Genomic DNA, 27,967 nt, shown 5'->3' with positions numbered 1-27,967 from the left:
TGCAATAATTGGTCATCCACATGCCAAAAAATGAACCTAGATAACAGACCTTAAATCATTTACAAAAATTAACTCAAAATGGATCACAGTCCTAAATATAAAATGCAGAACTCTAAAACTCCTCGAAGACAACACAGTGGAAAATCTTGATGGCTTAGGTATGGTGATGACCTTTTAGAAATAACACCAAAGGCACAATCCCTGAAAGAAAGAATTGATAAGATAAACTTCATTTAAAATAAAAACTTCTGCTCTGTGAAATACACTGTCAAAAGACTGAGACAAGCCACACACTGGAAGAAAATATTTGCAAAAGGCATATCTGATGAAAGATTGTTATAAAAAATACACTGAGAACTCTTAAAACTCAACAAGAAAATGAATAACCTGATTAAAAAGTGGGCAAAAGACCTGAATAGACACTTCACCAAAGACGACATACTGATGGCAAATAATCATACAAAAAGATGCTCTACATGATATGTCATCAGGGAAATGCAGATTTAAACAACAATGAAATACCACAACACACACATTAGAATGACCACAATCCAAATCCCTGACAACACCAAATGCTGGCAAGGATGTGCAGCTACAGAATGCTCCTCCATTGCTGGTGGGAATGCAAAGTGTATAGCCATTCTGGAAGACACTGTGGTGGTTTCTCACTAATCTACACACACTCTCACCACATATCCAGCCAACACGCTCCTTGGTATTTACTCAAAGGAGTTAAAAACTTATGTCTGCACAAAAATCTGCATGTGAATGTTGATAGCAGCTTTATTCATACCAAGATGTCCTTCAGTGAATGGATGAAAAGAAAAGAGTTATCAAGTTATGACAAGACATGGAGGAGACTTAAAGGCATATTGCCTTAAGAAGAAGCCAATTGGAAAAGGCGTCAGACAAGACTGTGTGACTCCAGCTACATGAAATTCTGGAAAAGGCACCCTGGAGGCAGTAAGGAGATCAGTGGTTTTGGGGGTTAGGGAAGAATGGGTGAAGTACAGAGGATTTTTAGGGCAGTGAAATGATTCTGTATGGTACTGTGATGTGGATACATGTCATTATGTACCTGTACGAGGGTATGATAAACTTCAAAAAATTCCAGGAAAGATTTGTATTATCTTTCAATTCTATTTTTCCAGGAACTTTTTGAAGTACCCTTGTTTTGTCAAAACCGACGAAAACACCAAGAGTGAACCTGGGACAGGTCCCTGGTGGAGATGCCTCAGCCCCCCATGCTGCTGGGGTTCTGCACCAACAGGAAGTGCCCTCACAAGTTAGAGCTGCATGGTCGTTTTGAAAACTTACTATGAAAAACTCTGATTGGATACCTGTTTCTCAAAAAAGTAAAGGAAGAAAATTTCATTAAATTCCAACTATTATAGATTTTTGAATGACTATAAAGAAATGGTCTACGGGCCGGCCCGGTGGCGCACTGGATAGTGCGCCGCTTGGGAAGCGCGGCGGCGCTCCCGCCCAAGGGTTCGGATCCCACATACAGACCGGTTCCCGCTCACTGGCTGAGCGAGGCGCGGGGGCAGCGCCGAGGGTTGCGATCCCGTTGCCGGTCCCCGGTCTGGTGCGGGGGCAACACTGAGGGTTGTGATCCGTTGCCGGACACGGAAAAAGACAAAAAAAAAAAAAAAAGAAATGGTCTAAAATTTATTAATTCTTTATGCAAAGATTTCTCTCAGACTTCAATGAATTATCTCTTGAAATTCTTGATCACAAATTTCCTTATAGTCACTTTAAGTATAAAACCTGACATATGTATGGTAAACATCCCTGGTTCTCTGGTGCAGAACACGCGTCACCATTCTTGGGGATAGCCACAGGTGTGGAGGTGCTGCCCTCGGCAGCCTTTCCTGAAGGGAGCACCACTGCATGGGCAGGGCCAGGGCATCTGCCGGGTGGCTGAGCCTGGGAGCTACCCCAGCCAGGGCTATGAGAGGACACAGGCTGGCCAGACAGAGGCAGGAGCCGAGGAAGGACATGGGTCCTCAGCAACCTTGCAGTGGGTCCCCCACAACACCCATCTCTCCCTCTGCACCGGCCCCAGGTTCCAGCACTGCTGTGCAAAGGTGGACCAAAATGGAGGCAGGCAAGAGAAAGTCAGATTTTAAGCAACTGGTGTGGATGTGCTCCTGCATGAAGTTGAAGGTAAGACCATGAGCGCAGAGCCCCGTGTACAGTACCGCCCCTGCTCCAGGGCCTCAGGGATAATACGAGACACAGCCCATTGCTCCTGCAGGAACTGAAGCCCCTCGCTCCTCTACCCCGCCTGCTCTCTCTCTCCGTGGGGAGAAGTGTTTTGAGTCCTCATTGCTAAAACAGACACACAGGGAAGGGGCAGAAATGCACCTTAGCATTGACACAAACACCAGTTACCACATGACCAGGTGAGGAGACCACACAGGAGGGGCCACACCCAGGAGATCCTGTGTGGTGACTGGGCAGTGGGGGTCACACTGGGCCACGGCCCCTCATGTCCCCAGGCCCCGCCTTGGTTGGCCCCTGCACCCACCGGGGTTTTTTCCCTTAAAGAGCCCTCACAGCGTGAAACTGAACCTCCTACAGCCACAGCTCACTGCGATGGCCAGACCCTTACACATGCCGATGCTTGGGGACAGGCTGCACATGTAATAAAGTCCAAGTCCTCCAAAGAGAAACAGCCACTGAGCAGAAAACTAGATATTCCCGAGCCGTTCCCAGGTTTTACAAAGAATGGAACCCTTATCCGGCCTCCTCCCCTAGCCAGCAGGCACTTATTACTCCTCTTGTGTTCTGCATCCCTGGAACCTAATGGCAGAAAACTTGTTTTCTCTGGGATATCAATTTGTAAACCTTTTATTTTTCTGCCCAATTCATCTTAGATTTTGGCCCTCTAGTGGCAAAACGAACATGCTTGAGTCAGCAGCTTGCTTCTTTTCCTTGGACGAGGAGTTCCCTGGCCAGCTCTGGGCACCCATGCCCCCGGTGACTGTGGACCCTGTAGAAGCTCACAGGAGGGAAGGGGCGAAGCTACTGCCTCACTCAGCTCTGCAGACAACCCAGTCTCTACCAGAAATGGTCACTCGGGGCTGGCAGGTTAGGGAGAACCGGCCTTTCTGTTGTTCTTTTCCTTCCAAGTCCACTGCGTCATCTTGCTGTAACCTGACTAGTGCACTTGGGACACCCTGGAGTCCTCTGACCACCGAGGATGTCCCCCTCACTGACCTCCACTGGGACCCCATGGGAATGGGCCCTTTGCCCTGAGATGGCCAGAGCCTTGAGGTCCCGCAAACAGGACGACTCCTGCCTCTCCACCTTTCATGATCAGGAGTCAGAGAGCAGAATGTGCCAAGAAGGCATAGCCCCCAACCCGCCAGGACCTGCAGTTCTCAGGGCCTCAGCATCCCACACAAACAATTTTAAAAATTAAGACAGACTAATACTGTGAGAGATATTTAATTCCTAACACTTAATGTTTTCAGAAATATTGGACTAAGAGCCTGTTTCATGTTTTTTGTTTCTTTATGGTTGGTCACCTTGCTTCTGTCATATATGTTTAAATATGAAATCTTGAGAGTACTCACGTCCTCAGTCGTGTTGCTTCCAAGTATGTCCTTCTAATACAGACCCATCGGTAGAGGCTTTTCCCCCTTCTCTGTTTCATAGGAAAGATTCTGACTAAAAACTGGAGATTATGACTAGAGCCACTGTAGAGAGTGGCAAATGACCCCCACTGTGACTGTTAAGAGGGTTGGAAATCCTATTACGGTGATTGAAAGGTGGGGCCTTGAAGAGGTGATTGGCCTGTAGGACCATGCAGTAGTGAATGGATTAATAATGGTGGTCAGGGGTGTGGTCCTCAGGGCTCTGAAAGAAGAGGAGAATCTCCCTGCTCTGCCATTTTCTACCATGTGAGACCCCTGCGTTGCTGTAAAGCCTCCACCAAAGACGACCCTCACCAGATGTGTTCCCTGCAATGTGGACTTCCCAGCCTTCGAAACCATAAGCAATAAATTTCATCTTCTTACAAATTACCCAGTTCCATGTATTTTGTTACAAACAGAACCAGACTAATGTAGCCACGTTGCTATTGTTCTATATGTTTAAAGATGAAATCTTGAGAAAATTTACATCCACAATTCTGTTGATTCCATTTCTGTCCTAACAGACCCATTGTTAGAGGCTTTCCCTCCTTCTGTTTCACAGGAAAATTTGTGAGTAAAAAATATGGAGATTATGAGTATAGCTGTTGTAGAGAATGGCAAATACATGTACTTAGACACTTACCTCAGTGAGGAGAATGAGGCACGGGCTGCACCTGGTCCTTGGACCTGTTAGCCTCCCAACACCTGTTCCCTGGGCCCACGTGATACCTCTGTCCTCTCTCTGTCCACATCATTAGGAGTGTGGATGGAGTTTGACCATCTTAGCCACAATGTGAAGAAGCCCACCTGAGACTGACACCAACAGAAAGAAAGGCCAAACCACGAGGAGGATCCAGGTTCTGATGATGTCTGAGCATCTGAACACCTGATCCAGGCATACTTGAATCTCCATCTAGGACTTCTCAGAAGAGACAGTCAATACATGACAAGCCTACTGTGATTCTGTTACTTACAACTGAAAAGAGTATGGATAGTACATAGCCTTAGACAAACACTTCACTTTTAATTTGGTAATTAACCTAGAACTCAGGAAATAAAAGGTCTGTGGTGCTGCTGATCAGTAATTCAACAACGAGGCTTTGAAGAAAAACTCGCCCTGGCTCCAGTCCCAGAGCTGGAGCTTCTTCACAGATGGAGCCAGGGCATTGGCTACAGCACCACCGACATGACATGGATTCTGCATTTCCTCCACCCACAGCCCAAAGCCTGGCAGGGGTCCACTCACAACGGAGGGTAGACGCCACTGACCACGCTGCTCTGTCCAGAGGTCTCAGGATAACACCAACTGATGACAGAGGCCACTGTGTGCCTGACCCTGACGACCCTGTGAACCACTGCACGCCACGTTGTCTGGCACATCCTGCTCTCCGTGGCAATGAGCTCCTGGGAAACAGCCACCTATATCTTCAGTGTCAGAGACCTAGTTTTTGTAAGTCCAACAGCTAAAAATAATGATCCTTTTTACTCTTAATGTTTTGGTACAACCTTTTGAAAAACTTCCCCCAAATAATGGCAAGAGTAAGAGCCACAGAGAGGCTAAGAGAGTAAGTGTGACCGTCTCTTCTTCTGGCTAAACCCCTGAGGCCCTGGTAATGCATGGACGCCTCTCTCCACATGCCATGTTTTCTGACCTGCACGCTTTGTGGTGGTGCCACCGCCAGCAGTGTGTGCAGCAGACGCGCTGGATCCCAGCAGAGGATCCCAGAGAAAGGGCTGCTCACTCTGGCAGTGTACCAGGAGAAGAGAGCTTACAAAAGGACTTTTATTAAATGAAAGAAAAATCTGTTTGGTGGGTCAAATATGAAACAGATATACAAAAAATTTACATCAGATCTCTCAAAGAAGTAAAGGCCACCAAGAAAAGCGACGCCCTTCACGTCGAGCCGCCCATGGTGGGAGGAGCGGAACCTGCAGGTCATGATGGGCCCAGCGGGGGCCAGTGGTCTCTGCTGGTCGCTGTGCTCTCAGCACATGCACTGTTCTGCTCCATTTAAAAATCCTTTAAGGCTCTGATGGCCTCAGCTGTGACACAGCATGACAAGACCTCCAGGCTCTCTGCCTGATCTCTACGTCCTGTCGGATCCCCACAGTCCTCACCCTGAACAATATGCTAGGTACTTAAAGGGAAAAACCCTGTCCCCCCTCCCCCCATGAGAACAAACCACAACCAGCCCAAAGACCCCTTTAACACTCTGTCACTTAAAAAAGTAGACTTTCTTGTAGTAAAACTTCTTAAAAACACCTATTTCTGCAAAATAATGTGTTTCTGTATGTGGAGCTCTGCAAAGTACTCAGGTCTTTCCAGGACCTGCGGCGCAGCTGGGTCACATAAAGCCGCTGAGCTCGGCCTCCAGCGCGGCTGCCATCTCGTCTGCCTCGGAGCTGCTGCCCTCCCCGTCCTCGTTGCTGGATTCCTTGCTAGACTCACTGGCCGCATCCTCCTCGTGCAGCTTTCTCTTGTGGCCCCTAGAGAAAAGCAGACTTGGTATGAGATGCTTGTAGCACACAAACATACAACACGCACTGCTGTCCTCTGTGATCCGCATTCGCAAAGGGGCACCCGCGGTTTCAGTGCAAGAAAAGACTGGGATCTTGAGGTCAGGAACGTGCACGGGCCACGCCACACACTCACTCCCTTCTCGTTGCTGCCAAGCTCTGCATGCTGAGATGTGAGTGGACAACAGAGGCCCATCAGCACTGGTGAGAAAACTACCCAGCACTCGGTCACACCCAGGACATCCTGAAATCACTATGACAAAGGGATTCTTTACGTAACCCCAAGATATTTTTAGGTAGATAATAAAAAAAGGAAACAAGGTCAGAAAAGTATGATGAGAAGTATAATGATACAGTTGGTACTCAAAATCTGTGCTGTGAGCTACTGGCTGGCACTGGTTCCAAACCTGATTAGAAGGGACATGGGGCAGCTGCCACTGGAGGCATCAAGAACTGGCCAAGTAGGGCAGGGGAAGCTCCGTGCTCCATACGGGACGTGGCGTCTGAGCAGGTTTCGCTGCAAATGGAAAGTACCCACTCCTCGTCAGGGTGAACACTGGGAAAGGATGCTAGTGAGGGCACCAGGAGTTAACGTGCCTTCTCGGCTACCTGCAAGAGCTTTCTGCTTTCTGATGAGGAGGTGTCGTCAACATGCAAACAGGCCACTGCGCATTGGTTAGGTGCACAGTGGCTGTTCTTCCATCTGCAGAGCTGAAACAAACTGTCTTCCTTTGCTACCCCAAGCTCCAGACACTGCCAGACTTTGATTAGCATAAGAACAGGCAAATATCCACATATCAGCAAATAACGAAAAGCCCATAAAAACAGGTCGAATTTATTAGAGTAATTGTCAGTGTTGTGTTAGCAACAAAAATATGGGAGATGTCTCAACACAGGTGCGTCCCCAGGAAGCCCACAGGCCCATCACATGGTCCACCACCCCAGAACTCGCATTTCTTCAGGCAGTCGCTGAAAGTAACTACTTGGATACCAGCACTTTACATGACCAGCAATGCTACTGCACTCTAATCATTACTAGCCACTGCAGATCAACCCCATTCCAGTGACATTTGCAGACTTGAACTGACATTCCAACCAGCTAATGGCCTGCCTGACATGCTCCCTCTAGTGTGGGTGCAGGTGCAGGAGGTCTTGCTGCTCCGACAAAACTCAGCTGCAACCTTGAGAATGGAAGCCCCATCAAACCGCACCATGTCCTATTTGATTTTGCCCCAACAACAGGGTAACTGAGAAGCACCCATCTTAAATTACAATCCCAAAAAATCTCCTAGAGAGAATGTGCTGTGAGAACAGTCATTATATGTGAAAATCTCAAAGACATGTTTTTGGCTAACACACACACAATACAGCTAACACACGTATGTGTATATATAACATGCACTTATGTTAGTATTAAGCACTAACATACACAAACTATAGCATGGTAATAATTTGAAACCACTAGTATTGGTATTAGGAAAACCTTCTAGTTATTTATAAGAGACAAAAGGAATATCATCAATATAATCAGATGGAACCAACAAAAGATCTTTGCTTTGGTATCACAGAAGGAAATGTGCCCACAACACATCAGTTTCCAACTGTGTTACAGTGAATACAATGTAAGAGAAACACAACAGCTCCATAAACTGTAAACCTCACCAGGGCTACCCGGTCCCTCTTTTCAGCCAGGCTGCTCTTTGTGCCAGCACCCCACATGTGAGATCTTTCATCTGCACACCAGGACTCCCACATCCAAGAGATCATTTTATAAAAAGCTAAGCACCCCATCGGTCTAAATTTTAAATAAACACCTCATTTTTGTGTCAAATAGAATGAATAGTATTTTCTAGTAAGAAAAAAATTTTAGTTTTAATTGTTATACAAAAATGAGGGAGGGGTTCAGCTTGAAACTGATGTGAAAAGTATAATTTCTCATGTTAGTGTCTAAAAATTAAGACTGTAAGGAATACAAGTATAAATGATGTGAAAATGATGAATGTGCAATTTAATTTCCCCACTAAAAATACAGTGTCAAGGGGGCTCCTGAGCACAAGAATTTTTCATGGCAATTATTACAAATACCAAGACACATGGCCCCGAGGTTACAAACGGTCCACTTCTACACAGCAGCAGGAACCCGGTCGAGCTCAGCTCTGAGGGGCCCTCCACGGCACCTGTGGCTGTCTCAGGCCATGCTAGACAAGGCATAACTGCTGCCATTGGTTTGTATGGGGTTTCCATCCTGCAATGAGGTTTTGCCTTGAGGCTGCACAGAGACCTCCCTATCTTGGCCACCAACGGTGCTCAGAGATGTATGTAGGAATATACATATAAAAACCCATGATTTGGGGAAACCTTTTGAATTTAGAAGAGAAGAAACTCCCAACAAAGATGTATTTAGTTACATAAAAATGAATATTTGTTTGGCAAAAAACACCCTAAACAAAGTCACAAACACCGGACAAGGAAAACCATCTGCAAGACACAGTACACACGTAGCATGTGAACTATAATATAGGAAGAGCTTCTGCATACCAGTAATACCACAAATAATCTAACCGGGAGAAGCAGTCCCAAAACAGAAAAAGGCAACTGACAGAAGAAATTCAAACAGGCAGTACACACAAGCAGTTACCAGAGAAATGCAAATTAAGATAGTAATCAGATGTTGCATCTCATGCCCAGGCTAGAGACGTCCAGTCCTAGCAGGGGTGTGGGAGAAGGAAATTTGTGAGCTCTGAAGCTGTGATGCTGGGACAGCCTTTGGGAAATGAGTCTAGCAATATCTATTAACATTTAAAATACACAGTGCCTTCAGCCTAGCAACCCCATCTGTGGGAATCTATCCCATAGAAACAAAAGCGTCCATATATAAGAACAACATCCAAGGACATTTGTTATTAAGTCTAGTTCATCCAAGGTGGGTGCAACTGAGACCAGTTTGGTGACAGAGGGACAGAAGGGGACAAGAGGATGTCTCCTCCTCTCCAGGATGCAGGGGGGACAGCCATGGGCATTTATATACTGTCTCCCAAAAACTGACTACTAAATCGACAAGCTCTCTCAGCCTGAATCCTCTCCAGCTTTGCACGTCTTCTGCTTCCATGAGTATGATTCAGCAAGTAAACAGTCGCTGTCTTCTCCAGACTGCTTCTGACTCTGGAAGGCCAGCTCAACACAGGAAGAGCCTCTTGCCACTTCAGTTTTCTTCAGGTACCAGCGAGCCACCCTTCATCAAGGATTGACCTTGATCTATCACGGTAACTCGTGACTGTGAAACGATTAATTTCAACTTGATTACCTGCACAACTGAGGAAAGCTTTCCTAATCTTTCGGTGACAAAATTGGGCCTTTACCAACAACTGCTTTGTGTCTGTAAAGGAGAAAGTTTTTTTTTTAATGGTTTTCCCAAAGAAATGAGAAATGATTAATAAAAAGAAAAGTCCCTGATCGAATAGTAAACCCAATAACCACCCTCGCAGGAGCATAAGACATGGAAACGACAAACGTTAGCACGGCCCTAGAGCTCTGCCACAGGGTCATCCAAAAACCTCCAGAACAAACAGGGACTTAAGAGCTAGTCTTGCGAGTCACAAAATGCACACAGGGTATCGTTGGCATTTTTAGAATTGCCAAAAAACTAAACCAAACCCAAACCCAAACCCAACGAAGGCTAAGTAAAGCTCACATGCACTTCAAAGTGTGCCAGGGAGGGCGGCCCATGAGAGGCAGGTCTGCAGCCTGAGGACTCGAGAGGTGGGGAAAACAAGAGACCAGAGAGTGAGGGGCAGCGTGTGAGTACACACAAGTGGGAAAACAGGCTGATGTAGGAGTGAGCCTCAGGTGGTATATCCAGGGGAACCAACAACAGGATCCCAACTCAGAGCCAGATGACGGACATGGAAGAGAAAAGCTGTGGACACTTGGGCTGCTCCATTGAGACATGATTGTTACTACGGGAAGTGCCCGCCAGTCTCAGGTCCTAGCATGGCACCGAGCAAGTCTAAGGACAATCCACACTGTTGAACAAAGTGTCTGCTGACTCAGTACCAAACCCATTTCCCAAATCTGGGGTGCGAGCATTGAAGTCACCTACCTCTGGATCCAGGAATGTGTTTCCACGTGCCATCAGGCTCTTTTCTGTCAACACCAACCCAGCAGAACCGCTGCAGACAAGTTTGCCACTGCCACACAATGCCTACCATGTGACCCCACCAGGTGAAGGTCAACACAGCCTAGACCACCGACCTGTTTTGAAGGACACCAGGTAGGGCCGCAGCATGGGGAGGGGATGAGACGATCATGAACATGGGCGTGGTGGCTGCAACCTCTCTGGGCCTCACTTTCCTGATCCGAAAAGTAGGAATAACTGTAGTGATTACTGCATAGGGCTGCTGTGAGGATTAAATGAGTTATTGTAACCACTAATACAGGGAGGGAGTGAGGGAGTCAGTCCAGATACATGAGCAATTAGTCACAGAGAGAAAAAGAATTAGCAAACAGAAGGCTTCTTTAGAAACAGAACATCTTACAGAACAACCGTGTTCATAAGCATCTCTCTTTGGGTGTCAGCGCACATATGTGGCCGTGCATAGGCATGTACTCTCTGCTCTCAGGAATCTTCCAGGTTCTTTTTTATGCTGACCACTGCCTGGTGCCCAGTCTGGCCAAGCCCCTCCTGACCTCCAGCGTGTGTGGGGGGCCCACTGGGCAGGGGCAGTGCTGGCCAGAGACACAGATCCGAATGAGAACGGACAGCCACAGGGTCAGGAGGTGGGCAGAGGCTGTTAATAAGCCTCAGTGATTCTGAGTGGCCAGACTAAAGTTTTCCGGGACTAGTGGAAGAAAACTCTAGAGAACATTGATGTATACAACATGTCTCTCCTGCTGTCTCATTTTTCTGCTGCATCCAGCCCCACCTCAGGGTTATGGTTCAATAAAGAATGCAGCAGGGAGTATAACAAGTTTTCGTATTTCATCATTTAACAGCCATTTGTTTTCAGGATGTGTTCAGAGTGTTCTCCGCTTATACTAATAATGTGGAAATCCATAAGAAACTCAACTGGGAATGCCTACGACAGGACACAACACCGTCAAATCAATGACGGTCTGTCTGCTGATCATGGTAGGAACAAGCTCACCTCTGACATGAGGCGACAGCTTTTCCAAGGAACCCGCCGCCCTGTCTCCCATCAGGCCTCCTTCCATTCCAGACCCTTTGTCTGAGAGCGTGAACAGAAAGACTGTTCTGCAGAGGACACAGTGTGGTGCCGCAAGCACGCCACATCCAGCCGAAGCTCAACCTCCGCCAGTGGAAAGCGGGCAAGGGGAGCAAGGGGGCCGGGCAGGACCCGGGAAGAGCAGAAGGAAGGGGAAGTGGGGAAGGGGAAAGCAGCGAGAGGCACAAGAGCCGGTCCCAACGTTCATTCCTTTCTCTCTAAAATCAAGCCGTGAAGAGCTCGTGGCAGACAGGAATTCTAGTGGTGGTGTGCAGAACACAGAGAATGGAAAAAATAACAGCCTTAACTCTGAGTTTGAACTTTAGAAACATACTACATTTTTCCCCTCAAAAGACTGAAAAGGCTGATTTATAACACCCAGCAAAAAACAATAACAAAACCCCAGCCCAGCAGAGTGCAGCAAGCAGCAGGATGTACTTTCAGAAAAGCCAGAGAGTGACTTGGAAGGGCGTCCATGGGACATGAGTGAAGCCTGTGGAGAGGGCCATCTACCTCCTTGAGGGTCTGTGCACACGCATCCATATGGCACACGCCTCTGCATCGCGACACACCCCGCCTTAATGTCTAATTTATCTTTCCTTCCTTCAATTCTATCTCACCATCATGGACTAAATAGAAGTCCACATCCTGACGTAGTCTTGACATGGACAGTGCAGAGAAGGAAGGTTCTGGAAGGTCCTGGAGACCCTCCTTGAAGCCCTGCTGAGCCTGGCTGGAGCTGGCTTGCCATGAGCGCAGGGAAGATCTGCACATGAGTACAGCTCGCTGCTCTCTAAGAACATTCGCCTCTGAAACTGCACTGAAGGGAAACTCAATCACAATATTTTTTAAAAGGAATTTATTTTTTAATTAAAACATATTGAGTGTAATTACAATATATTTTTTTTTTTTTGTGACCGGTAAGGGGATCGCAACCCTTGGCTTGGTGTTGCCCGCACCGTGCTCAGCCAGTGAGCGCACCGGCCATCCCTATATAGGATCCGAACCCGCGGCGGGAGCACTGCTGCGTACCCAAGCGCTGCACTCTCCCAAGTGCGCCACAGGGCCGGCCCGTAATTACAATATTTTAATGTGAAAAGATTTAGCACTTTATTAATAAAATTTAAAGATTAAAAAAATTAAAAAGGCAAAGAAAGAAGTGATCTCTTTGTTCAGCATACTGAAGACACTAAAAGCTCCTGATTTTAACTCCACCACTGTTGTCTGGGTGTGAGGCACGCATGGTCCAGCCTCTGCACTGCAGTGCTTGGCACCTGGGTCTTTACCTCACAACATGACTGGCTGTGGTCAAATATGTATTAACAATGGTCTGGGATAACTTCCGGTCATGCCAACACAGTAATAGTGAAATCACAGGACTGTTCTGGAGCTTTAAATTCAGTCCCAAACTGTAATTTAGTTAGGAACTGACTCCCGCGTTAATGTGAAAGATTAAGGATGGAATGGCACTGAGGGCGCCGTTCTCCTACCCCGCAACTCATACTCCTTTCCTCCCACCCCGTGCGTGCGCTGTGGGGTCACAGTGCAGGAAGTGCTCACGCCTTCCCCATGGTCAACACACCACGGAGACCCACTCTAAAATGACACACACGTCCTGGCTGCAACTGTGGTGCTTTTTGATTTTGTCAAGCATCTACTGTTAACACAAAATGCTTAACTGTTTGAAAGAGGAGTAGGGAAAGTAAAAATAAAACATTTTTCTGATCTTATCTTCAATCCTTTGAAGGTCAATTTGATTTTTTTAAACCAATATTAAGAGATGTGTGGAAAGTATAAGGAATCAGGAGATAATCAGATTTGGAATACTATTTTGAATGGAAAACAAAGTCAACTGAAAAATTATGTTAAATAAAGATATTATTTAACAATTTTATGGCCTCTATGTGAGTTATTTTTCAAAACAGACATTTCAGGGTGCTGGCTGTTAGCTCAGCTGGTCAGAGTGCGGTGTCAGAACACCAAGGTCAAGGGTTCAGATCCCTGCCCAGACAGCTGCCAAAAAAAAAAAAAGATATTTCAGTGACATTTGTGTTGACAAAATCTTCCTTGAAAACCTTCTGAACAGGAGCACATTTGATACACACGTCAGCCGTCCTGCTGGCTGCTGCCACCTGCACCCGGGCAGGACTCACACCATCAACAGTTCTCATGGACGCAGTGGCTATTAACACTGTCTTCTGAGTGCTGGTTGTACTGGGTGCTATTTCCTTCGATTCTTACAAGAAATCCGCTATGTGGGTGAGGAGATGAGCCTCGCAGACGCCAAAGGACAGGACCCCACACAACACCTGCCAGAATGTGTGACCCCACACAACACCTGCCAGAATGTGCAGGAGGCAGCTAATGCTCAGGGAAACGGTTTTTATGCATTATTATAATTAAATAACTTTTACTGAAATACAGGGGTCAGCATTTTGCAGGAGGATATGGGTCCAGGAAATCATTTCAATGGCTCTCAAGAAACTCTGAGGGGCCAGAGCTCAGGTGAGGCTCCCCACGGTGCCCAGTGTTAGACTTTTGTGATAAAATACAGAACATGCAAAAAACCTTTACTATTGGTTAAACAATATTTGGAGTATATTTTAAAATACAGCACAATTGAATTTTGGTAATTAAAAATTGCCTCAAAATTAGAAACAGCTGCAAGTCATGGTTAATAAATCTCTGTAACTGACTCCAACTTCATTTCCTCTTAGCATAACATGCCATATTTCTATTTTGTTTTTAAAACCAGCTGCATAGCTCCATAGAGAAATATTAACACTCAATTTTGGAAAAATTTAAAGCTTGAAAAATCGCCTCAAATTCGATGTGGAATAAGGCAAGAATATGAATACTATATATATGTAAATTTCCTCCCGTATTTTAGTTTTCTGAACACACTGTTGTCATAGTGCACATGGATTAGCACCTACGTTTACTATCCAAAAAGATAGAGAACTATGTTAGCAGGTATGGCAAATAAACACTATGACTTTATATCAGCATCTAACCCAAGGAGAATCAACAATCCATAAAGCATACATTCTTCAAGTCACGGGTTACAATCAACTTGGTTTCACTGGAAGGAGAGCAAGCGAGTGAGCACTGCATACAGTAGGGTCCTGTCTCACTTAATAAAACCGCTTTTGTGGTGTGGGGACAGGTCTGTGCATGGCACAGCAGCAGTGAGAAGTGCTGAGCACCGTGGATCACTTCTCAAATATGCTTACGGTATGGCACGAGCACGGTGTGAACGGGAGGAGGGAAATGCATGGCCAGAGTCGGCAGCTGGTATTTAAGTAGGATTGCAGGGGACTTGCCAGGCTCCTTGAGCGGGGACCCAAATAGTTAATCACCTAAAACACAAGGCCAGGTTCTGCCAAGGTAACAAGCTGGCCAGAGCAAGCCTGTAGCAGAGAGCGGCCAGTGACCCCCAATTCAGAGACCCGCAGGTCTCTCTGTGGGTATCCCCGTGATGGCTTCAGTGGTGACCAGCAGTTCTGGGCATGTTCTCCTCGGGAATCTGACAGCAGCAGAATGAATCTGTTCATGTGCATCCTACACACACGAGAGGAGCGGACAGCAGAGGGGCTCACCCCCCAACACCAGACCTTCCCCCGGCAGGGCTCTTCACAATGGGAAGGTCAGCATGAGATTAACTATTGAACTGGGGTAAGAACTGCTGCTTCACACACCAGACATAAAAGGACCAAAAAGAAAAAAAGAAAAGAAAAATTAGCATGTCTCACTTAAAAATGGGCAATTACCAAAGCAAACCAAACTTTATTTGATTTGGCAGCTCCTTGCTCAAATTCCAAACACGTGCCCTAATGGAACACGTCCTTGCAAGGCATGTGACAGCTCTCTGTGCATGCTGAACTGACTGTAGTTCCTGAGGTGCAGGCGGGCAGGACGGGGCTCCTAACCTGCCCCAGTGACATGTTCAGCAAAAGGCTCTCAAGCTTCTCCAGAAGAGGCACTGTTGACCAACACTGCTATGAGAACACTAGAAGTGAGTCTTTACACGAAAACTAAGAGCTGCGTGCTGAGAGGAACAGATACACCCTCCACCGTCTGAAGCACATTCTAGTGGCAAAGCACCCGCAGGTTGCAGTATAAGAGCACATGCTTAGGGACCCACAGCGGGCCTCCAGAAGACAAGCCGGGCACATCTGCGACAACGGTTCTGAAAAGTCTGCACACCGACATGCAGCTGCACATCACAGGATGTCTTCTCGTTGAGGGAGCACTGTCTGCACACCCACTTGCAGGAGAAGAGGAGCCCTCACATGTACCCGACACTCGGTTTGTTTCTGTACTGTTGGTCCCTCCCACTAATGGTCGTGTCTGTCCCCATGTCAGCACATTGTCTGATTACTGCGGACTCACAAGAGTTCTGAAAGCAGCACGTGAGCATCCTCCAGCTTTGTTCTTTCTTAGGACCACCCTGGCTGTTCTGGGTCCCCCTCATTTGCACATGAACTTGAGGATTGGTCTGTCTACTCTCCTGGGTAGAGTGTCCTGTGGCCGGCTGTTGGGTCTGGCTGGGTCTGGCTGTGTCTGCAGCGTTGCTCAAGTCTTCCATGTTCTCAACCAGCTTTCCCTTTTTAAAAAAAATTAACTTACTGTTATTTTTTACATTCTAAGATGTTGCAGAGCAGTTGGGGGGAGGGGGAAATGAAGAGGGGGATAGGGTGGTAGAGGAAAGAGGGAGGGAGGGTGTAGTTGAGGCCCATGGCACCCCCCTCATTCCAGCAGGGGAGCCCAGGGGGCTTCTGGCAGCAGCTCAGTCATGGTTGGGCTAGACGTGGACTTTAGGGGAGCGTGGCTGAGACCCGTGGCCCCCCACTGCACTAGCCTGGTGGTCATCACCAGCCTAGATGCAGGTGCGTGTGCGTGTGTGCGTGCGTGTGTGTGTGTGTCTGAGGCCCTTGGGCTCCCCTCATCCTGGCTAGGGAGCCCGGGAGGCTTTTGGTCCTTCTGGGTTTCATAGGTGATCTTTTGTGATGTTAGACCTTTACTGGTTAATATCAAACTTTGTCTCTGATCTGTGGGTATTTTGTTTTTCAGTTCTGTGTTGGATTATTTGCTGTTCCTACTACTTAAACAGTGCACTGGAACTAATTTGTAGTCCTCTGGTTACTTCTAAAATAGGGGAACTTCCTGTGGAGACCAGCACTTGAGCCCTGTGGTTGAGCTAAATTGCTTCACTGCTGCTGATTCCCTGGGGAATGCATTTTGTGCAGCTCAGGGTTTGGTTTTTTTAATAAAAGATGACCGGTAAGGGGACCTTGACCCTTGACTTGGTGGTGTCAGCACCACGCTCTCCCAAGTGAGCCACGGGCTGGCTCTTTGGTGTTCTTGTTTTAAAGTCTATCATCGTCGATATTAATATAAACACTCCAGCTTTCCTATGGCTGCTATTTAATATATGTTTTGAATCATTTTATTTGAACATGTTTGCATCTTTAAATTTGAAGTATGTTCCCTGTAGACTGCACAGCTGGAATCACGTTTCTTCACTGAGCCTGACAACGTCCGCCTCTTGACTGGGTTACTTAGTCCACTCACACTTAGCGTCACTGATACCCTGAATCGACACCTGCCACTTGACCTTGTTTTTCAAACATCTCATGTGTTTTTGTTCCTCTGCCCCTTACTGCTTTCTTGTGTATTAAGTGAATACTTCCTAACATAACATTTTAGTTCCTTTAATGATTTCTTTCACTGCATGTTTTTTGAGTTATTTCCTCGGTGGTGCTCCAGGGCTTACCCTATGGGTCTTACCTGATCAGAAACTACTTCACATTTGCAGCAGTGGAACTCCAGGTAGATGCAGAAACACAGCCCTGCTGCCTTTCCAGCCAATTTATGCTATGACTGTTACAACATCTGTGTACTATAAACTCAGCAACACACTGTTGTAATTATTAACTTATATAATTTTGTGTCTTCTAAAGAAGCTGAGGGGAGAAAGGACACTAGGCGTGTCCTCAGAGTGTCTGATCTTTACTGTTTCTGGTTCTCTTTCCTCTCTCCCTGTGTACTTGGTGAACATTTGTGTCATCTTCTTATTCCAAAACAACTTCATTTCCACCTGCCTTCTGTGTGCTGTTAATGGCAAACATGTTACATTTCTATGTTATGGGCCCAGCAACACAACTATATAGTTTTATGCTATAAAACTACACTGCTTTTAAAATCAATCAGGAGAAGGAAGCAGAAGTACCATGTGTCTAGACTGTCTAAGGTAACTACACAATCACCTTTCCTGGAGCTTTTTTTTGTTTGTTTGTGTGGGCGCACATTTTCATCTGGGCTCACTTGCTTTCCCCCTGAAGAACTTCGGGCATTTCTTGGAAGGCACCAGGTGTGGTTTATCTGGGAAAGTCTTGCCTTTATTTCTGAAAGACAGTTTTGCCGGATATAGGATTCCTGGTTGACAATGTTCCTGTGAGCAGAGTGAATGCGTAACCCCTGCCCCTGGCCCCCGTGGCTTCTGCTGAGAAGCAGTTGTGGCTCTGCTGGGTTCTCTTGCAAATGCACTGCCTTCCAGACCTTATCGTCTTGGGCTCTCGGCGTCTTTACTGTGATGTATCTGGGCGAAGATCTTGGTGCTTATCCTACCTGGAGTTTGTTGAGAGACATATAAACTAATGTTTTCCACCAAATTTGGGAAGTTTTCAGCCATTATTTCTTTGAATCTTATTTCTGCTTTCTCTCTCTCCTAAAAAGCATCTTGCCTAGGTTAATAATCCAAGTTTGAAAACCACTTTTACATGTGAGTGTCTCTGGAGCACTGTTCAGCACCGACGATCTCTATGTCAGAGTGGAGGCTGGTGTACCTTTCCTAAAAGGAAAACACATTTTGGGAGGGGCCGTCCCAGCCATGTACACACCTGCAGCACATGCAGACTGCACACAGAAGGGGGATGGCCAAGGAAGGACTGAGGCCAGTAGCTGGTACTGGTGTCAGGAAGTTAAGCCTATAAAAAAAGTGTTATTTCCCTTCCTTGTTTGTCACTGCACCAGCTGGGACAGGAAAGAGTGCCAAGACTAGAGCATCTGGCACTTGGAGAACAGTCTCTGGCTGCCATTACTGTCAACAGACAATGGAAAACTGCTACCCGATCCTTCCGACTTTCTGTAACATAATCGTTACTGCAACGTTATGCTGCATTTTTTGGCAGTTAGTTAAACATTGAGGTTTTCACTTCTCCACTAACTCCAGCAGCCAATGGAAGGAAGAGTCTCATGATGTACTGTGAAGGCACCTTCTGTGCTTCACGATCAGCTCCCACCACTGGAAGCGTGAGGACCAGAGCTTGGGAAATTCGAGTGCAAAAGGCCTCACGGGCTGTGTGGCCCCACTGGTTTATTCTTCATTTGCACTGATGGTGATAACGACACTGTGTGCGTGGCCTTCTAAACATCTGAAGATATCTTATCCAGCCAAATGCTTTTCGAATATGTACTCGATTTTCATCTGAGGGATTTATTCTAAGAAGTGAAAGTTCCCAGCAAGCTGCCATGTACGTAGCAGGCATTTGATGTTTGTTGATCAGAGAAAAGAATTCTTGGTAGACAAGTAAAAATTACAAACTTCCTCCTTCTGTTAAAAATCATTTGAGTTCAAGTGATATTTAGATTCTGCAGAACAGCTTGATTGTGTGAAATCTGCAAGATGTACTGCCAACCCGGCACTTACGTGAAAAACCAAACCTGCATTTCAGTATGGAACGTACGCTGCACGCGAGAAAAGAATCATCATGAAACCTAAACGTTCCACATGAAAAAACAAGACCCAGAACTCAAAACACAACTTACTTGATTTTAAATAAAGATATCATATGAAAAATTTCAAAAAATTCATATTTCTAGTTCTATTCCCCATATATAGGAATAAAATATAACTGAAACCATATTTTCCAACTTCCCTGCAAAAGAAAGGAGTGAAACCTCCAAAACCTGAGAGTCACAAAACTGACAGCTGACGGGAGCCTGGGAACAGACTCCAGCTGCAATCTGACCTTCCCATTGAGCCTACTGAGGCCTGCAAGTGGCTGCTGGGCTGTTTCTGGCAAACATTTAAGCTTTATGATGGTGGCACGTGCACCAGACAGGAAGAAGGGACAGATGCATGGTAGGAATGGAACCACTGTCTCCATTTATCATGAACTGCTCCTTGGTGATAAGCTTTGTAGTAGGTAAAAGATGCAGCCGTATCTGCATAAAACAGAGCTGAATCTGACTAAACGTTTAGGCTGCTTTATTCTTCTAATCTCCAATTCCAAAACCTCCAAAGTCAAATAAATCCCTGTAACATAAACTGCAATCATAAACAGTGATTAAAGTAATGGTCTCAGTCCCTCCTGCCTGAGGAGTCCATAAATGGATGGCATGGTTCTTCCAAATGACAACCTAAGAGCTCCCTGGGGGGGGGGGAATCAAACCACAGCTCAACGTCCACTTGGGTCCTGTTTGTGAACACCCTCTACCCATGCTGTTATGCATGTGAAGACACCAGTAACCAGTTCAACTCCAAAAAGCTTCTCGTCACACGAGGCAATTTCCATTGAGAACCCTCCCCACAGCAGTTACCTCCCCTCACTGCACAGTGCTGAAAATGGAGACGGAGACGCGAACAGCACGGGACTTGCCAAGACCCCAATCAGCAGGACACAGGCCTGGGACTAAAACCTCACCTGCCCCGGTTCTCTCCAGAAGCACAACTCCCCCTTCCACCTGGGAAGCAACCTCCCAGCCCTCATCAGAGAACACGTTCTTTCTAACCAGTCCTGACTTATTTCACTTGTAAATTTCAGTCTGCCACAGGCAGGCAACAATAAAGTAAGAACAAAGGAACAACTGGGACATCCACTCTGGCCCAGAATCCCAAGTCCCTTCAGCCCTCAAGGTCAATCTGCAGAGCTCCCAGCTTCTGCCACGCGTCAGGGACTGCAAGGACAGCCACGCTCCAGCCGTGTTAGTGGAAAAACACTTTGAGTTTCTTTTTCTAAATTTAAGAGAAAACGGTATCTATGAGTCAGGTAAGCAGATACTGCATATGTCAGCAGCAAACAGAGCACAGGGCCCATTCAGCTCCATTTACCCGCGAGGTTCTCGAGGTGGTGGGAGTGTAACCCTTGGGGAGCCTACAACCCACGTGCCTTGCCTCCCACCCCACGCCTGCCGCAGAGCTTCACGCAGACTGCATGGGTCCTTGCAGGGATGAGGATGTGAGTCAGTCAGACAACTGCATGATTTAGGTGAGAAGACCAAGGCTTATCACCACCCAACACAGAACGTACAAACCTTGCTAAATCAACTTAACACCACTTCAGCAAAGCCAGAAAACAATGCTTCATGACTGGTAAACACAGAGAGTGACTGCTTTGAGAGAAACTATATTCCTTTTCCTGCTAAACCCCAGAGCTACAAGTCAACTTACTTTCTCTGAATAAATCTTAAAAACAGAGCAATGACCATCTGATCCTCTGTCCGTTTGCTGATAGAATTTCTGGCACAGTTTTGTTTTGTAACTGGATGGCCTGAAAAAACTATACTCTTTTCTGAAATGTTGTTTATTCACCTACAGAATGAGAGTCAGACCAGACAGGGAGTGAGCTGATTCAGCAGATAAAAAAGTTCACACACAAAACTCGATTCCTGCAACAGTGCTGACAGACACTGCTGTGTGTGTCATCTAGATGTGCTCGCTGAAGCTTCTAGTAAGCCCTCGAGACTGGTATTGCTCTTACCCCTCATTCACAGATGAGGAAACTGGGACACAAAGAGGTAAATAACCGGCCCTGGTCCTGAGTGGCCGAGAGAAGGCTCTCGAGACCAAGTTCTCAAGCCAGACCTCTGGTGCACGTGTCTGCACTGGCCTCCCCGCCCACTCAGGTCTGCTCAGGCTGTGTTGTGACTAGCTGTAGAACCAAGGCTACTGTAGTGCTCCTGCTCACAGCGCCAATTGTCTAGCTCTTAATCCTGTTCGTGATGCCAATTGTCTAGCTACTCAACAATGCCAGTTGTCGGGCTCTTTTACTTTCTGGTAATCCTGCCAACTGGGCCAATTGTGGCACTAGGGCCGGGTCTGGAGCTCACAGACCCCTCAAGCCCATTCACAGACTGGGTCACAAACCCTTCACACACCAGGCTGGGTCACCAATCCCCTTACACGCAGGTCTAATGACCTAGGTAACCAGCCAAAGGGTCCTTGGAGCCATAGGTTGGAAAGCATGGCCGTGCAGGATGGATGCCCAAGGCCGATGCCCACCCGCCTGCCTCACCATCTCTCTCTATCTCAAGAACACAAGAATAGCAACAAAACTCAAAAAACACATTGGTGCACATGCACACTAACTCCACACACACACACACACACACACACACACAATTTGCTTACAATCTATGTGCTAAACCACACCCCACTGGACCCCAGGCGAGGGCCCTAACCAAACTATTCTATTTTCCCAACACTGGCACATGTGAAGTGTCTGCGACATCCAGCGGGGTCACACCAGGTACGTCACAACATCAACAGTGAAAAAAAGGTCCCCAAAGGCACTGGAGAGAAAGGACAGCAGCACTCAAAACAGCACCAGGCCTGGAAGCCAGACAGCGGTGGAGCAGCCTTGGCAATTCAGAACAAAACGTTCCCATGCAAGAATGACGTGTCCTGCCCAACTGCCAAATGAGATGTGGACAGGTAAGAATTTCTGACGTGCAAAGATCTTTTTGCCTCCTACTTACACTCTCTCAAGAAGCTTCTGGAAGATGTGCTCCACAGAAACGAGGGAAATAGGGAACACACCAGAAAAGTGGCACAGGAGAGCAGAGGGGTGGTTCTGCGAGGGAGGCTGGGGACAAGCCTAGAGTTAGCCGCAGGGGCTGAGAAATAAGAAAAACGAAAGTAGCAAGGCAAATGAAAAGTGAGACAATTATCAAATCCAAGTAAAACAAAAAGATGTCTAAGAATGAATACATAATCATAGTGTACTACTGATTTGGTAAAAAAAAAATTGACAGTCATAACAAACACTGAATAATTCCACAACCTGAAATTCTGAAACAATGATACTGGCAGGACTAAGAGAATAAAAGTTAGTAGCACTGTCTTCATTGTCCACAAAAGAATTCACAGGAGAGCACCCAAGCACACAGCTGAAGACGTGCGGCCTGAGTGTCCCCATCACTCAGAAATAAGCAGAGATGTGGCTGCCTCTGGGTGTGAGAAGGAATAAGACGGGGCAGGTACCACGGGGGATTGCTACTTCTCACTGTAAGCCTTTTAGCACTTTCGGGTTTTACGCACGTTTGTGCATCAATCTGATAAAGCAAAATTTTAGAAACAGACATTTATTATACACACACAGAGACCCCCTTCCATCTGACAGCAGCTCACAGTGAGATCAACAGAACGAAACAGAAGGCCCATGAAGTAGACCTGGACACGGGAAAACCTGAGTCATGATAAAGATGGCATTCCAAGTCACTGGAGAAAGATCATTTAATAAATTGTGGTAAGACTATTAGCTACCCATTTAGAAAAAACACAGTTAAATCCCTCTCTTATTCTACTAAAATAAGTAAATCTTTTTTTTTTTTCCTTTTTGTCTTTTTTCGTGACCGGTAACGGGATCACAACCCTAGGTATCGTGCCCGTACCGCGACTGGCAACGGGATCGCAATGCTCGGTGTTGCACCCGCACTGCACTCAACCAGTGAGCGGACCGGTCTCTATATGGGATCTGAACCCTTGGCGGGAGCGCTGCTGCGCTCCCAAGCACCGCACTCTACCGAGTGCGCCACCGGGCCGGCCCTAAGTAAATCTTAATTTACTAAGATGTAGATGTAAAAAAGATAAACCATAAAAGTATCAAAAGAAAACAAGGGGGGTTATTTGAGAATGCTGGGCTAGGAAACACTTTTGTAGCAAAATTCAGACCCCAGCTTCTTAAATGGAGAGAGGGATGTCACCACAGCATGAGTGAATCTCTGCACGGCACAAATATCGTTAACAAGATGAAAAACATGATAAGCCGGAGGAAAAACGTGACAGAGATGCTGAAAGTGATCACCTCGTGACAAGAAGATGACGCATGCAGCAACACGAAAAAACCCGACCAATCCTCACAAGAAGGGGCAGGGTGTCTCGAGCACATCCCTGCCTCACGCATGAGAAGGATCACAGGGCTCGCCCGCTTCACCTCTGCCTGTGCACCGGGACAGGAACACCTGCCCCAGGATGAGAAATTTAGCAACACTCACCTCTGCTGACATTTATGATGATGGCCTCTGCTGACCAGCAGTCCCCCATGCAGATTTTACACACATCTGTACAGACTGTGCACGCACCTGTACATGCACCTGCACACACACATGCACATATGAGAAGATGTGGGGTCAGCATGGTCTCTAAAGATGACCCAATGTCCACCAACAGGGGCTACTGAACAAGACGTGTTGGTGTCACATAACGACGTAAAGGAGGATATGAATTACCACGTGCTGATTACGGCATCATCAGGAGCGACGAGTAGGTAGGAATGAGGTGGAGAGGCGTGAGCAGTGACTCACGGAGGTGTTCATACCTGGCACCTCCACCCACACCCCGTGCAGATGCAGCGAGCTCCAGCACACACCCAGCAAGACATGTATAAGTGTCACCAGTGACAACTGACTTTCTAAAGGGGAAAAGATTAACACTGCCCAAGTAATCACTGAAATCATAAAAAATGTGATAAAAGTCCATGTTACGATGATGAATGCAATGTTCTAAGAATGCTAGTTTGAAGAATCAGTTACGTGATGAGAGTGACCTTTGAGTGACGAGAGAAACCTTCACCTGCAGGTTTCTCCTCCTGCTCTCTGCCGCGTGTGAGAACAACACACTTGAAACCCTGTGCTCGATGATAACATGTAGGAACCAGAACACGACGGCAGTGATTGTTCTGTGCTGGCTGCTAACAGACATGGTGTTAACAACGTGCTGACAAGGACATGTCTGGCCCCCCAGCCACCCAACCCTGGCTACTCGCCCTCACCTGGGCCCATGGCCAGCCCCTGTGCTCCTCTCACTGTGTGACGATGACTCCATGGTCTGCTCCCTCTGGGCCCCCGGGACCTGCGGCTTCCTGGGCAGAGGGGTCCCCTCCGGCTCCTCCTCTGGCTCCTCCAGCTTCTTCTTCTCACTGTCGCTGTCATCGCTGCCTTCTCCTAGAATGTCGTCAACCTGACAAATGGCCAAGAGTCAATAGGCAACAGACCAACTTTCTAAAGAACCCCCGCCCCTGTCCCCACCCCCCACCAGGGAGAGTGAAGAAACCACCGCAGACTGAACCAGCCACGTAAGGGAGCCACAGCATGAATGTGTCAATGGCTGGGTGTTTAGTTATTTCTATTCTGTACCTGAATAGCGGAGTCTGAAACCAAACCAATCCTTAAAAGCAGCACTGAGGGATATAGATACAAGCACGCAGAAAAGGGTGATGGGAAGCGTGCTAGGGGACCAACCACCAGCAAGCTGCTGGTGCAGCCACGCAGGAAGCCATGACAATAGCTTCTTACATTTAGTTACATTCCTTTGGTGCATTATTCTAACAGAGATTTTATTTCTAGCATACTGATGGGTTTTATGAATAATCAGGGTATTCATTTAAAATCTCAAGATCAATGAGACTCATACCATAAACCCTGAGTAACAGTTCCCCTGGAACGTGGGAGGGGGCAGGGCTGGCAATAGCAACACTGCTTTCTATCCAGGGTGCCTTGTGTCTGGGATGTGCCTGATGGGAGAGCAGGGGGAGCAGCCGAGGAGGGACACGCACAGTGGGCTGGAGTGCAGGGGCCGGAAGCATCTCCCCAAACCTTGGCCCCAGGAAGCTGGTGCTGTCACTATCCCTGTGCAGGTGGGGGTCAAGATCAGGGTAAAGGCAGTGCAAGCTCTGGGCCACAGACCTCAAGTTCTCACCTCCTCTGCCGCACTGCACAGAGACGGGGAGGAAAAGGAGTGTAGAAGAGAAAACGCACACGCGGAAGACAGGGGCCTGGTTTAGTGCTGCCACTGGAAGCGCTCACTGTATTCCCAGCACTGATCAAGTGGCAGGGGGTGGGGCTGCCCATCAGGGAGCGGCCAGGGCCAAGCGTGACACCCCAGGGCCAGCCCTCAAGGCAGGGCCGCCCCATGCACCAGTGAAGCCCACCCAGGGCTGCTGATGGGCTCTCCCAGGTGGAGGGGCTGCCTGTGAGAGACAGGCGGGATGTGGTGGGTCAGCCTGTTCGATGTCGCCCAGAGCAGGCTGCTTCCTACAAGGGGCCTGGGCACATACAACTGGCCAGGGTCTCGAGATGCTGCGAGGGGCTTCCCACCACAGAGCTCCACCTCTCAGCCCCACATGGGCCATGGAAGGACATCCACACTTCAACGTGGGACGATGTGAAACAGCCATGGTGCAGAAAGCAAGGCTGGTGATCAGGATGAAGGTACAGTGTTACAGTCACACAGAAAGAGTAAGTCCTAATGCTCTAAGGTGACAAGAGTTAATACTGTATATTTCAAGAGAGTCAGAAAAGAGGATCTTGAGTGTTATAACCACAAGAAATGATAAATGTTTAGGTGGTAGACATGCTACCTCTTCTGATTGGATCATTATACAATATGTGCATGTACTGAAGCAACAAACTGTACCCCAAACACGTGTAACTACAAAAATAAGCACATGAGCAAAGCGTCCGCAACAAGAAGGGCCAGTTTTCTAGGAAAAAAATCAAAACAAAACACAAAACAAAAACCTCTGATTAAATTAAAAAGGGAGAGAAGTTCAAAGTACAGCAGCTTTTAGCAGAAACCAGCACATCCAGAAGTGTATTGATGCCAATTCAAATACATCCACGTGCAGTCTAAAAATAACAAATACATCCAACCTTAAATATTAACAGAAACATTTACATCAACAGCTAATTAAATAAAGTGGTAGCTTTATTATTAGGTCACTACAGTGACCTTTAAATGTAACACATTACTGAAAACACTCAAGCTGCTAATGCACTTAATAAAAAGCATCTGGTTAATTCTAAGAAGTTGCTGACATTTAGACTTGGTGGTATATTCAAATAGCTGTATTTATTTTGATAGCAAATCTATTAGAATATTACATTAAATTTTATTCTGAAAATGCTTAGGGTCTTTAACTCTGCATTATACCTTTTCAAGAGAAACAACGGCATTGGTAAAGTCAGTTATTTTAAATCTGACAAGCAAAAGACAGTGTCGGCAACGCAGGGATCTCAAAGGGACCTCGGCATGGTTGGCACACATGATGCATCTTGACCCAAAAAGGGTCCCTTGTGTCCTGGCTAGCACATGGCGTGGCAGAGAGCAGACCAACATGTGCATTTATTCTGCTGGCTGTTTGGAGGACTTAAGAGAAATATTTTGTGCAGCCAAACCACATTCACAGGTCAAAATATGACCGTATCTAAACTGTGCTTAAATTCGCTCTCCCTCACTCTGCTGGGCTCACATATAAACACCTGTCTGAGAATGACATGTACCTTTCCAGGGCTTTCTTTACCAAAAATAATAACTGCCCTTTTTGAAAAATAGTTATTTGTAATAAACAATTTATTTAAAAGATGCTAAGGTAAATTTTTTAAAATCTTAAGGAAAAACTTAAAAGCAAGCACGTAAAGAGAAAAAAACTAATTTATAGTGAACTGACTACTGAAACCTCCACCAAGTAAAGGGCTCCTGGGTCTTGTCGACACGTGGAAAACAAATGTTTCTATCAATCTACTTTTGAGACATGGCATCACCACAGCCTCTGACCCATGTGAGTGGGACAAGACTGCTAAGAGGGGACGGGGGGAGGGAACGTGAGAGAGAGACAGAGTGGCAGGTGGAGCAGCAGGCGAGGAGAATCCATGTGGCATCTGACACAGGACCCAGCCAGCAGGTCTTACGGCTTCACCTGGCCCATGGTTCTAGCAGTGCCCCCGCCCCATCTCCCAAGCCACACAAAAACCTTGGGAAGAGAGTCTCTTCCTGTCTTGCAGAAATTAATACTCTACAACAGCCAGTTGAGATTGGAGATGGCAGTGCATGCAGAAACCCCAGAGAATGAGTTACTCTGACTCAGCTTCGGCAGGTGACTCGAAGGCACCTTCTTTAAAAGGCCGTCATTCCAATCACCACAGCCTGAATTCTAAGCTCTAGCCTCAAGAAATAAGTTTTGATTAAACTTGAAATTACACCACCGAAAGGTATTTGCAGCCAACATAAACGTATTCCTCTCCTTGGCCTGAAGCACAGACATCCCAGTCTCTCTCCTTACATCCTCTGTTAATAAAACTACAAGCATTTGCAGTCACGTTAAAGCTGACTCTCCCTTACGGTGGAGAAGCACTACAGGTGACACCATACAGAACTGCAAGGGCTTTAACCTCACAGCAGAGAGTGCCAGAGTCTCCTGCTACCCGTGCTCTGCTGACCATGGGGTTGGTGACTTATGGGGAGAAACACTGGCATGGATGCCACTTATGGTGGGCACCCCGGGGAGGCCCCAGAGAGTCACA

General features: G+C 46.9%; 1 long non-coding RNA gene across 1 annotated transcript; it reads right to left on the bottom strand.

Annotated features, from left to right (window-relative positions):
• Positions 1–5,406: 5,406 nt before the first annotated feature.
• LOC103599482 lies at positions 5,407–24,550 on the bottom strand. Its single transcript, XR_551293.1, has 2 exons — positions 24,439–24,550; positions 5,407–6,131 (listed from the first exon to the last, which is right to left on the bottom strand). It is a non-coding gene; the product is annotated as an uncharacterized LOC103599482 (long non-coding RNA).
• Between the last annotated feature and the right edge of the window lie 3,417 nt (positions 24,551–27,967).

Source organism: Galeopterus variegatus, unplaced genomic scaffold (genome assembly GCF_000696425.1).
Source record: "Galeopterus variegatus unplaced genomic scaffold, G_variegatus-3.0.2 Scaffold2985, whole genome shotgun sequence".
Lineage (NCBI taxonomy): Eukaryota > Metazoa > Chordata > Mammalia > Dermoptera > Cynocephalidae > Galeopterus > Galeopterus variegatus.
Note: the sequence above shows the minus strand (reverse complement) of the source record. Positions and strands in the feature narration are given on the sequence as shown.